At 44.9% G+C, this 11690-nt stretch overlaps 1 protein-coding gene across 4 annotated transcripts in view; it reads left to right on the plus strand.

The window, feature by feature from the left end:
* Positions 1-11044: 11044 nt before the first annotated feature.
* The window catches only part of CXXC4 (CXXC finger protein 4), a 63040-nt gene continuing 62394 nt past the window's right edge, over positions 11045-11690 (plus strand). Inside the window, exon 1 of one of the 4 annotated variants that reach the window (XM_088660486.1) lies at positions 11045-11688. The gene's annotated coding sequence lies outside the window, so the exon portion shown is untranslated. The remainder of the gene's footprint in view (positions 11689-11690) is intronic. The other 3 variants (XM_088660488.1, XM_088660489.1, XM_088660487.1) reach the window with 3 other exon arrangements.

The raw sequence follows: 11690 nt of genomic DNA on the forward strand, positions 1-11690 counted from the left end.
TTGGTGGAAATCTTTTGTCCACATATTCAGGCATCATTCGCCGGAACTGATCCTGCAAAATGGGACAGGGCGGTGCACTAGTGCCCATGTTTCCTGTGTGCTTGGATACATGTGTTGGTGTCCCCGTCAGACTTGATGTCTTTGATGCAGCAAGCAGCGAGTTACCTGCAGTCCTACGTAAGTGAGATTTGGCCCATAGCTTGGTCCTGAGTAGGATGCGGGTGGCACTGTGGGTTAAACCACAGAGCCTAGGGCTTGCCGATCAGAAGGTCAGCAGTTTGAACGCCCGCGACGGGGTGAACTCCTGTTGCTTGGTCCCTACTCCTGCCAACCTAGCAGTTCGAAAGCACATCAAAGTGCAAGTAGATAAATAGGTACCACTACAGTGGGAAGGTAAGCGGCATTTCCGTGTGCTGCTCTGGTTCATCAGAAGTGGCTTAGTCATGCTGACCACATGACCCAGAAGCTGTACACCGGCTCCCTCGGCCAGTAAAGCGAGATGAGTGCCGCAACCCCAGAGTCATCCACGACTGGACCTAACGGTCAGGGGTTCCCTTTACCTTTACCTTTGATCCTGAGTAACATTTCAGACAAGAAGCCTTATTGGCAATTTTTTTCATGTTCTCAGTGTGCAGATGTATAAAAGTATTGCTGCACTGTGATATCCTCAATTCTGTAGCTGCGGTGTGAAGTTTATGCATTTTTGCAGCAGGCGAGGGAAGCTGACACTAAGTGACACGTCGACGTTCAAGACAGAGTTGACCCAAGTGGCAAGGAATGTGTGGCACCCTAATCTCTGAAAGACAAGCACAAGGATGTTCTCTGGGGTAAAAGCATCCATCTTCACAGGTATGCCAGAGGCCCTCAGATTCTCTTGGCTGGTTCCCACTCAACTCTCCCCTAAGCCAACCTTCACCGTAATCAATTAGGCAGCTGGTTGACAAGGTTCACTTTATGGAAAGGGAACAATTATATATATATATGCACATGCATACAAAACAGGGACCCAAGCACCAGATTACCCGGGCTTTGACCGTTGCCGGAGAAACCTTGCAAGGCGCCTGCCCTATGTTCCTGGATGGTTGTTAGAACAAACATCGTAGTTAATAAGTGTTGATGGCTGCAAACTGAGACCACCCAAAAGTTGGTTTGAAAACTGCTGCCTTAGGGCGCCTCTCAGCGGTGCAGTAATGGATGCCGTAAAAACAGTATTGTCATTAATAAGCATTTGCAGGGAACGGGAGGGCAGTGTCACAGCAGGCTAAAACACTTATTGTTAGTTGTCGGGTGACAAGTTGTTCATTTTCATTTGGAAGCCACTGACTTGCGTTTGCGTGTGACAGTTAGTAATTTGGATATGTGGAGGAAGAAAGGGATATTTGATTTGGAAACAACAACAACAAAATGTGATATTTATATCCATATCATGCCTATAGGCTGGTCTGGTTCTGCTATCTCCATAAAGCAAATTTCAGTTAATGTAGTTTGCCTGTATCTCCTCCTGGCTGAGATTTTCAGCTCCATTCTTCAGTGAGGGTGCATTGGGTCTGTAAGGTTTTCTCACCTCCCATAATCTGGTGCCTCCTTGTATTTGGAATTGATGCCAGAAAGAGCATGGAATGTCCTAGGTCCAAATTTGGTTCTCCTTGTGTTCAGACTAGAGCTTTCTTTATGGTGGAACCCTCCCTCTGGACTCCCCTGATGAGAAAGGATCATCTAGCCACCTTACTAGATGCTTTGAAGGAGTCTGAATGGTTGCACCATTTATTTCTTAGATGCCATAGTCTGCCTGATCTTAACACTGTGAGGATATATATATATATATATATATATATATATATATATATATATATCATTTTAATGGTTTTAATATTCCAAATATTTAAATATTTTGCTGCTCAGTTAGCCTGAGAGCTACTTTTGGTCTAGTTGCTGGCATATAATTTTTAGACTAAATAAATGGCTAAATAAAACTTCTCAGTTCTAATGGCATTTTAGCTCCATTTATTTAAATGGAGCTGAGTTCTAAGTTGGTGCGCTTGCATTTGCAACTTTAACCTATGCCCTTCACAAGCATGATATTCATAGCATGCCTTTAAATGGATGCTCTTTAAATGGATACTCTCTCCCCCACCCCACCCATATTCCTTGAATATGGCTATGAGCAGTGGAAATTAATGCTCATTAGGATGCGGGTGGTGCTGTGGTCTAAACCGCAGAGCCTAAGGCTTGCCGATCAGAAGGTCGGTGGTTCGAATCGAAGTGGCTTTGTCATGCTGGCCACAGGACCCGGAAGCTGTTTGCAGACAAAAACACCGGCTCCCTCGACCAGTAAAGCAAGATGAGTGCCACACCCCAGAGTCGTCCGCGACTGGACTTAACTGTCAGGGGTCCCTTTCCCTTTTTAGGACCAGTAGGGCGGAAGGCAGGGAGGCAAACAGCAGGTGGCACTATACTGCCAGAGCAAATAAGTAGCAGAGCTGGAGGCACGGAGAGGCAGAGCCAACTAGCTCTGCTTTTACCCCCATATCCCTCCCTGTCAAGCTCTAAAAATGCAGCACTGAAACTAAGGTGGAAGAGTGGCAGCCAGCCCTTCTCCCTAGACAGGCTGCAAGGAAGGAGGTAGGCAGCTGGGAGATGACTGAAGGCAGAGTGAGCTGGTGGGGCTGCAGTGCCTAACTTGCCTCCCCTGGCTCTGAGTGCATGAGAATTAGAAGGCAAATAAAGATCGATTCATGTGAAGAGAGATTAAAGAAAGAGGCATTTACTGAACCAGAAAGCAGACTATGTCTTTAAATAATAATAATAATAATATAATGTAGTGATCTCCTGAGAAAAGACTATACCTTGGGAAGCAAAGTTGACATCCTCTTATCTGGAGCAGTCTCTGGTGGAAGCTCATTATTGCACTGCTGAGAATCTGAGCGGAAGAAACGTATAAGGACTACTGAGAAGAGTGCAATGCAGTTATTATTAATTTGCTGCTAAGTAACAGCTCATGGGCTGTTAATGCAAAGGGGCTTGCCATATGGACGGAATTAAATGATGCATCTGGAGGGCATGGGAGGTTCCATTGCACCCAGTGCTGGGTAGCTTTTAATTGGACTTCTGCACTTAGTTTCACTTTCCATATGAAAACTCTGAATGGTCTAGATCAGTGTTTCTCAACCAGTGTGCCTCCAGATGTTTTGGGGCTACAACTCCCATCATTCCTGACCACTGGTCTTGCTAGCTAGGGATGATGGGAGTTGTAGTCCCAAAACATCTGGAGGCACACTGGTTGAGAAACACTGGTCTAGATCAGGGGTGGGAAAGATGTGGCCCTCCAGCTGTTGTTGGACTACAAGCCTCACTATCCCCTGTTGGCCATGCCGGCTAGGTCTGATGGGAGCTTGAGTCCTACAACATCTGGATGACACTCGTTTGGCTATCCCTGCCCTAAAAGCATGGAACTGGCAGGGGAGCATCATCTTTGGATCTCAAAGCTTGAGGAGTACTGTGGTGGTAAAGGCATTGCTTAAGGCAGGGGTAGCCAACTTGGTGCCATCCAGATGTTTTGGACCACAGTTCCCATCAGCCCAATTCAGCAATAGCCAATGCTGAGAGGTGACCAAGACGCCTGGAGGGCACCACATTGACAACCCCTAAGTTGAGGAAAGCTTCACCCAGCTATGTATAATTCTTCAAAGCAGGGAGTACAACCTCTTGGTCTTGCAGATCTTACTGGACTCCAGCTCTCCAACAGTTTGACCACCTCCAGAGGCTTTTATTGCCTCCCGAGACAGATGGATGCCAACCACCACGAACCCTCTCTCATAACCTCTGATCGTTGGCCATGCAGAGGATATGGGGAAAAGCTGAAGGAATTGGAAATAGTACAGAAAAAAAGGAGAGATGGTGGAAATCCAGTGTGGTGTAGTGGTTAGTGTGTCAGACTGCGACCTGGAAAACCAAGGTTCAAATCCCCACTGGGTCATGAAGCTCGCTGGGTGACCTTGAGCCAGTCACTGCCTCTCAGGCCTAGCCTTCCTCATAGGGTTTGTTGGGGGGGGGTGTTAAATGAGAGAGGGGGTTAGAACCACACACACCACCTTGAGCTCCATGGAGAAAAGTTGGGATATAAAGGCACTATTTAATTCTAAACTGATTAATGAAACCTTATTTGATTAACTATATAAGCCAGAAATTGAAAAAATAGTACAAGATTTCTGAAGCAAAAAAAAGAGGTTTCGATGATGCCCATTTCTTACACTACTGTAGAAATTGGAGTAAAATAAAAAAATTCCTTCAGTAGCACCTTAAAGACCAACTAAGTTTTTATTTTGGTATGAGCTTTCGTGTGCATGCACACTTCTTCAGATACAGTGAAATAGGAGTCCCCAGGCACTTATGTAGAGAAGGGGTGGGGAGGGGTGGGGATGGGGAGGGGGATCACTCAGAAGGGTGGTGGAAGTGGGTGATTGACTGACTGATAGCTGTTGATGACCGAAAACGACTGCAAATGGTTTTGCATGAAAAAGCAAGGGTTCTTGGTGAAGTCCAGAAATAAACAGTAAATTGCAAGAACTCGGGCCAGGAGGAAGATGAGTTTCAAGTGAATCTTCAAAAGGTTTTATTTATGTAACGAAGAATTCAAATAGGAATCAATTCCAGTATTATAGGCAAATAAAAATAAATTCCAGTGAAAAAAATTCCAGGACAAGGCCCTGTTTCGACAATTCTTTGTCAGCAATGTTTTAATGGTCAGAGTGTACCAAATAATGAAACCTTATTTGATTAACTATATAAGCCAGAAATTGATAAAATAGTACGAGATTTCTGAAGCAAAAAAAAAAAAAAAGGTTTCGATGATGCCCATTTCTTACACTAGACATCTTCTTTGATGAAGGATTCCATCCTGCGTGAGAGAGAAGGAAATGTTTCTTCTAGGTTGCTGCTTGCGGTCTCCAGCTTCTGTAAGTCCTTTCAGAACCAGTGTGATTATAGTGTTGGAGTACCGTAGGATTCGAGAGACCCAGGTTGAAGTTTACTGAGTGACCTTGGGTTGGTCACTATCTCTCAGCCTAACCTACCTCACAGGATTATTGTAAGGATTTGAAAAATGAGGTGTGGGGGGGGCAATATACACTCAGCTCAGTGGAGAAACTTTGGGATATATAAATGTAATAAAATAAGTACGTAATAGTAAATATAAGAAAATAAGAAAAAATAAAAGTTCAGAGAATATTTTGCATGATGAGATGGGGGACATTTTCTGCCAGTTCAAATGGTTTTTAATCAATTATCTGGCTTATTAATCTGTGAAATGCTGCAACCCTAATTATAAATCCCTGAATCTTTGGTCGCCTCCTAAGTGCATTTTCAGAGAAGTCAAAAAACCAACAGCAGTTTAACTCAGTCTGGCCCCTTTTGAATGTTAATTTTAACATAGAGGCTGCAGTAAATGAAAGTGGCAATAAAAACAGCAGCATTCAAAGTTCGTAAAGTATGTAAATACAACCAGTTCTCTCTCATGCTGTTCTTTGGCAATATGCAATGCTCCGAAGAGTTTGATATTATTATTATTTCTACAAAAGGAAATCTTACACAAGGCTGGATACCCAATTTTAAAACTTTTAAATGACTTTTAAATGATAACTCTTAGACCACCTCATAAGTACTTCTTTTTTTTAAGTGTGTATTTCCAGGCAGATTTGTAAGCATTTTAGTCTCCTCTGAGAAATGGGGTGGATTGGACTTTAATAGGTCCATCCATCCCACGAATGCACACCTTGGTTAATAACCTATGCACTATTCGGGCAATGACCAAGTGTCTATAATAGCTCTCTTTGATGGCTGTGAAATTCCCTTCCTCTGAAGAATCTCGAAAATCTGATTTCCTTCCCCCCCCCCAAGTGATCCAAGTATTTATTATTATTATTATTATTATTTGAGCTAGCTAGGGTTAAACAGATGTAAGGAATTTACATTTGTTAGGCTTTAATTTGATTGATTTTGATTGTTACTTTTACAGTATTCATCGAATTAATTATCTGTTCATTTGCTTTTCTTTATCCTGGTCTAGGAAGAATGGGCAGGCTAAAAATCCAAACTGAAATAAATGCATTCACAAATTAAATAGGTCATGAGGCATCATCAGAGTCAGACACTCTGAAGTCCACCAAGTTCAATAAGTATTTAAGGATGCTGGATTTTTTTTTTGCTGGATTGTAGCCAGTGGCCACTGATCTGAAAGTATAATTTGAAAATTGACAAAACTTCAGAGTTGTGTACATTTCCTGATTTTACGTGACTAAGTTACATTTGACTGATATTTTTTTTAAAAAAAAACCAGAGCAGAACTCTTCTCATATTCTTTGAAATTCTGGATTATGGCTTCCATCCAAAGTTACTCCTCCGTCCATGTTGAAAGGGGTAGGGGGTTGATTTCCATCAGGATCTTATGCCATGGTCCATCCACCTCCGGGAGCAGAATTTCAGAAAGGAGGTGTGTAGAGGGGGGAAAGCAGAGGGAAAGCCTTGTTCTGTGAACATGAACTCTTGTTCTATTTATCTAAGGAAAGTTAGGATCCAAGTTCATGGGTTGGAGATTAATGTTTTATTAAATGAATATGTCCTGCTTTGTTTTTACCTCTTGAAAGTCTGTTTCAAGGTGTTTCCTCTGAAAAATCTGAGAACATAATACACACACACACACACACACACACACACACACACACCTGCTGGGACACTGGTAACGCTGTGGTCTAAACCACTGAGCCTCTTGGGCTTGCTGATCAGAAGGTTGGCAGTTCAAATTTCCATGACGGGGTGAGCTCCCGTTTCTCTGTCCCAGCTCCTGCCAATCTAGCAGTTCGAAAGCATGCCAGTGCAAGTAGATAAATAGGTACCACTGTGGTGGGAAGGTAAACAGTGTTTCCATCCGTTGCACCAGAAGCGGTTTAGTCATGCTGGCCACATGACCCTGAAAGCTGCCTGTGGACAAATGTCAGCTCCCTCGGCCTGAAAGCGAGATGAGTGCCGCAACTCCATAGTCGCCTTTGAGTGGACTTAACTGTCCAGGGGTCCTTTACCTTTATCTTTTTTTACCTGCTTGTGTTTCCAAGAGAAGTCCATGAACTTCTGGGTGGGGCACTTGCTTTTAAAACCTCAAGAAATGCAGGTAGTGTGTTTGGTTAAAAAGTCCTTTCTGCTAGCCATCAGTGCTATTGACCACAAAAGAAACATGGAGGCACCTACATAAACAATATGATTTCAAGTTAATGCACATTTAAACCGGTCCATGTAGTGAACATTTCATTCCCACACTGTTCTGCTATCTATTTCCTTACACAGAATCCATAGCCTGGAGCCCTGGCATCAGCTGTCAAGGAGAACTCCCTCTGAGGCTGCCTCTAAGCACACATGCCAAAATAAGTTCCACAGGAAATGAATAGGATTTATTCTCACGAAATGTGTTTATGATAAAGATGAAAGAGCTGTGTCCTGCAAACGTCATCCAGTGATTTATTTTTAGCTAAGGTTCAGATGTCAGGCAAAGAAACCCTTCCACGTGGGTGTTCTATTGCTCACATTTTTGCCCTACTTTTCCTCCAAGCAGCTAGGGCTAGCTTCCCCCTCTCCTTTATCTTCACAACAACCCTGTGAGGTGGGTTAGGCTGAAATACAATGAATGGGCAAATATCACTCAGGTCTCCTTAGCTCTTAGCCACTGCACTGACTGTCCTATATAGCTGGTGAACTGTTGATACTTCTAGTCTGACCTCATAAGGCTGTTCAAAGAACCATGAGAGCAACAGACACTTGTACAACAGAAACTTTGCTTTCAGAGAAAAAGTGTCCTGGTTCACACATGGCATTACACCATGGTTTTTTAAACCATGTCTTAGTGTCTGAACCCAGCCCAGTAGCTTAACTATGTTTTATTAACTGTTGTTGTTGTTGTTGTTGTTGTTGTTGTTGTTGTTGTTGTTGTTGTTAGGAAGTTTATTAACTTCTTAACCAATGTTTGCAGCTGGTTTATAAAACCATAGTTAACATTTAACCTCAGCTTACTGCTATGTGAAAATCCAGACCTCCTCTTTAACCATGGTTAAGGAGTTATCACTACTCAAAAGCTAGAGAGCCACAAGTGAAGGGCAGCAAAAAATTCAAATCACTCTCAAAGTTCAGCTGCTGTGTGGGGTAAGAAGTCAATAAGTGATTGTCATGTTAACTATGGTTAACACTAACCATGGTTAGCGTACGTGTGAATCAGGTTAATGCCCTAGATTAATTTGAGCCTAAAAACATTTTCCCCAAACTAGCTAGGAGCCATTTGTGTACAGAAGTGGGTTTCTGTATCACAAATTTACCTTGATAGATAGTGAATTGCATGCACAAACTTCAACTCTTCAAAATGCAAATTGCTGCAGAAATGTAGAGAACTGACTTTAAGATTGAAAAATGAGAAACTTAGAGAAACTTAAGAGAACTGAAATGGTCATCACTAGCTGCAGCTGCATTGCTGGGTCCTGGGTCAAGTCCATGAAGAAGGAGGGCACAGGGTGAGGGGACCGGGAGAAAATCTCCTCCTTACTCTCAGGCAGCCATACTTTAGAATGGTCAGTGCTCAGCTGGGCTACCAGAAGCCAAATAGAATAGTTTTGGTGGCCAGGTGGAACAGCCAGTTGGTTGCCACTTGATCATCTCAGGATTTCTGGATTAAACACTAGAAGTTATGAGAACAGGCTATACAAGTAGCTGATATATTATATTGCATTTGCAGCAGTGAGGCTTTGCTAAGAACATGATATTTGCTGAGGGAGAAGACAGTGAGATAGAGGTAGACTATAAAGAGAGAGAGAGAGAAGCAGTGGATATAGCACAGTACATTTTATGTGAAATTGTGAGGATGATTTTAGGAAGAAGGAGAAAGAGAGGTGCAAGGTTTGGGAAATTGGAAGAGGCAGAGGGGAAATAGGAAGAATCCTACTGGAATTCCAGGAGAATGTGAGATCTGGGATAAAAGGAAGGAATATCAGTTTTAGGAAGGAAGGAGAAAAAGTGGGGTTGAGAATTAGGAGGGGGCTAATGGAATCCTAGGGAGGAGTGAGAGAGCAAGAATGAGGTTGGGGTTAAGATCTTGTGAGAAATGATATGTCAGGAGAAGGAGAAAGAAGTAGGGTGCGGGTTATGATATTTGAAGAAGTAACAGTAGGAGGGAGCAGGAAAAAAATGGGTTTGTGAGTTTGTGGGACCTTGGAGGGAAGTGAGATCTGAAGGAGGAAATAATGGGGTTGGAGTGGGTGAGAGAAGTGGCAAGGGGGAAAGTGGAGGAATTAGTGAAAGGTTTAGTGAAAGGTTGTTTTCTGCTGCTCCAGAGAAGCAGACATGGAGCAACTACAAGAAAGAAGCTTCCACCTAAACATTAGGAAGAACTTCCTGACAGTAAGAGCTGTTCGACAGTGGAATTTGCTGCCAAGAAGTGTGGTGGAGTCTCCTTCTTTGGAGGTCTTCTTTGATGGTGTTTCCTGCTTGGCAGAGGGTTGAACTGGATGGCCCTTGTGGTCTCTTCCAACTCTGATTCTATGATTCTATTCCACAATTTCTTGATTTACATTGGGGTGTGTGTGTGCCTTGGCTTCATAGGTTTCTAAAGGCTTCTAGTAATTTTATTAGGTATCAGTGGGTATCCATTAAGCTTTTAAATGAAATACAGTATAATGAATTTGATTCATCAGTCCATATAATTCCAAAGTTGCCTATTTTTAATTACCTCCTCCCCTCATCAAATATCATGGAAATGAAATACTTGGGTAGGATGGGGCATGCATGAGCTTAAATTTATTTAACAGTACTGTACATGCATGTCCTCATTTTTCTATAAGGTAAAACTAGTGCATCTTTGCGTATTACAGTCATCCTGTCCTCCCTCCCTCCCTCTTCTTAAACAAGAAACCTTTAGGTACTACATGTTTAGTCCTTTAGTCGTGTCCGACTAAACGACCACATAAGCACCAGTAAAGTGCTACAATGAAGCATCCAAGCCCTTTTCACGGAAACAACAGGCTCATTCGACACCAAGAATGTGGCTACATGTTAGCCGATTCATTGGTGCAAAGTGTCACCTCTATTCTTGTCTCAAAAAGAAAATGCCAAAGAGAAACTTTGTGGCTGCACACACTTTGGAATGTTTTAAGATGAGAGCAACCTTCTCATCAAACGGGACGATTTCACCTCCGAAGGGGAAGCTCAGCAGCTGCTAGAAACCCTCCGAAGGAGATTATTATTATTATTATTATTATTATTATTATTATTATTATTATTATTATTATTATTATTATTATTATTAACCATCGTTATCATCGACGGCGATGATTATTGCTGCTACCGGCACCGAGGCAGCGCCGGGCATACAGGATTATTTCCGCGAGATTAAGCCTGGAGTTTGAATGAGGCTCTTTTTTGCGTTTGGCGGAAGGCGCTGGGAGGAATAAAGCCGCCTGGGTCTTTAACTTCTAGGATTCAGGGTTGTTAAGAGCTCTTTCCGCGCGAGTGGGAGACCTCCCAGTGCAGCGCCTCCCCTCTCTCTCCTCCTCTCGAAAAGCCTCTCCAGAGGCAACGGCTTCTCCTCGCCGGCGGCCGCCTGCAAATGGTTAAGAGGGCGCCTGGGCGAGGGGTTGGGCCTGGGGGAGCGAGGCGAGGGGTGCTGGTGTGGAGAGCACCCTTCTCTAACAAGCAAGGACCTTGCCACTTCAGGCTGCGGCTGGGGGACGAACTCTCTCGCCTTCGCATTCTCTCGGCAGCGGCAGCAGCCGTCGACTGGAGCACACCCACCAACGCCACCCCTCTCTCACACACACACACCAGCCACCCCCCCCGCGCGCTCTCCCCTCCCCCTCCCCTCCCCCCGCTCCTCCCTCCCTCTCCCCCGGCCTCCCTTGCGCTCTCGGCACGCACGCACGCACAGAGGCAAGTTAATGGGGAATAAAGAGGCTGGAGTCCGCGGCAAGTGCCTGCTCCTTACAAATGAGCCTCCAGGCAGCTTTTCCCACCCACCCGCCGCCCCCCCTTGCTCCTCCATAGCCGCCGTCGCCCGCCCGCCCCTCCGCGGAGGAAGGAGGGGCGGCCAAACGTGGCCTCTCGCTGCGTTGAGCGCGCAGGAGGAGGCGGAGGAGGCGTGGGGGAAGGGATTGGAGAGGGAAAGCGGAGCAGTGGCCCGTGCGCGCCTCTTGTTCCCGGTGTAATTTGCAGCCAATCATCAGTAGGTGTCCACATCCCTGCATCCTCCTCACCTCCCTGGCGCGCCTCAGCCTCTCCCTCTCCCCTTCTCTTCCCTCCCCTCCCCCAGCAACCACACACACGCAGGCACACACACAAACAGAGAGGGGGAGAGCGAGGGGGAGAGAGAGAGAGACTCCCCCGGCTGCCTCCCTCCCTCCCTCGCACACAGCGACTGGAGAGACGGACGGAGCGCAACGCGCAGGAAGAGGAGACCACCGAGCAGCACAGCCAAGCGCTCTCACACATTCACGCGCGCACGCACACACACAGCACACACACAAGCGCGCGCACAAACACACACACATTCAGTGCCTGCTCTTTCCTCTCTCCCCCTCCCTTCCCCCCTCCTCCTTTCTCTGCAACAAGGAGAGAGAGAGAGAGAGAGAGAGAGAGAGGAGGAAAAAAAAAGAAAGCCACTTACAGGT

The sequence above is a fragment of the Zootoca vivipara genome, chromosome Z1 (genome assembly GCF_965207765.1).
Source record: "Zootoca vivipara chromosome Z1, rZooViv2.hap1.1, whole genome shotgun sequence".
NCBI lineage: Eukaryota > Metazoa > Chordata > Lepidosauria > Squamata > Lacertidae > Zootoca > Zootoca vivipara.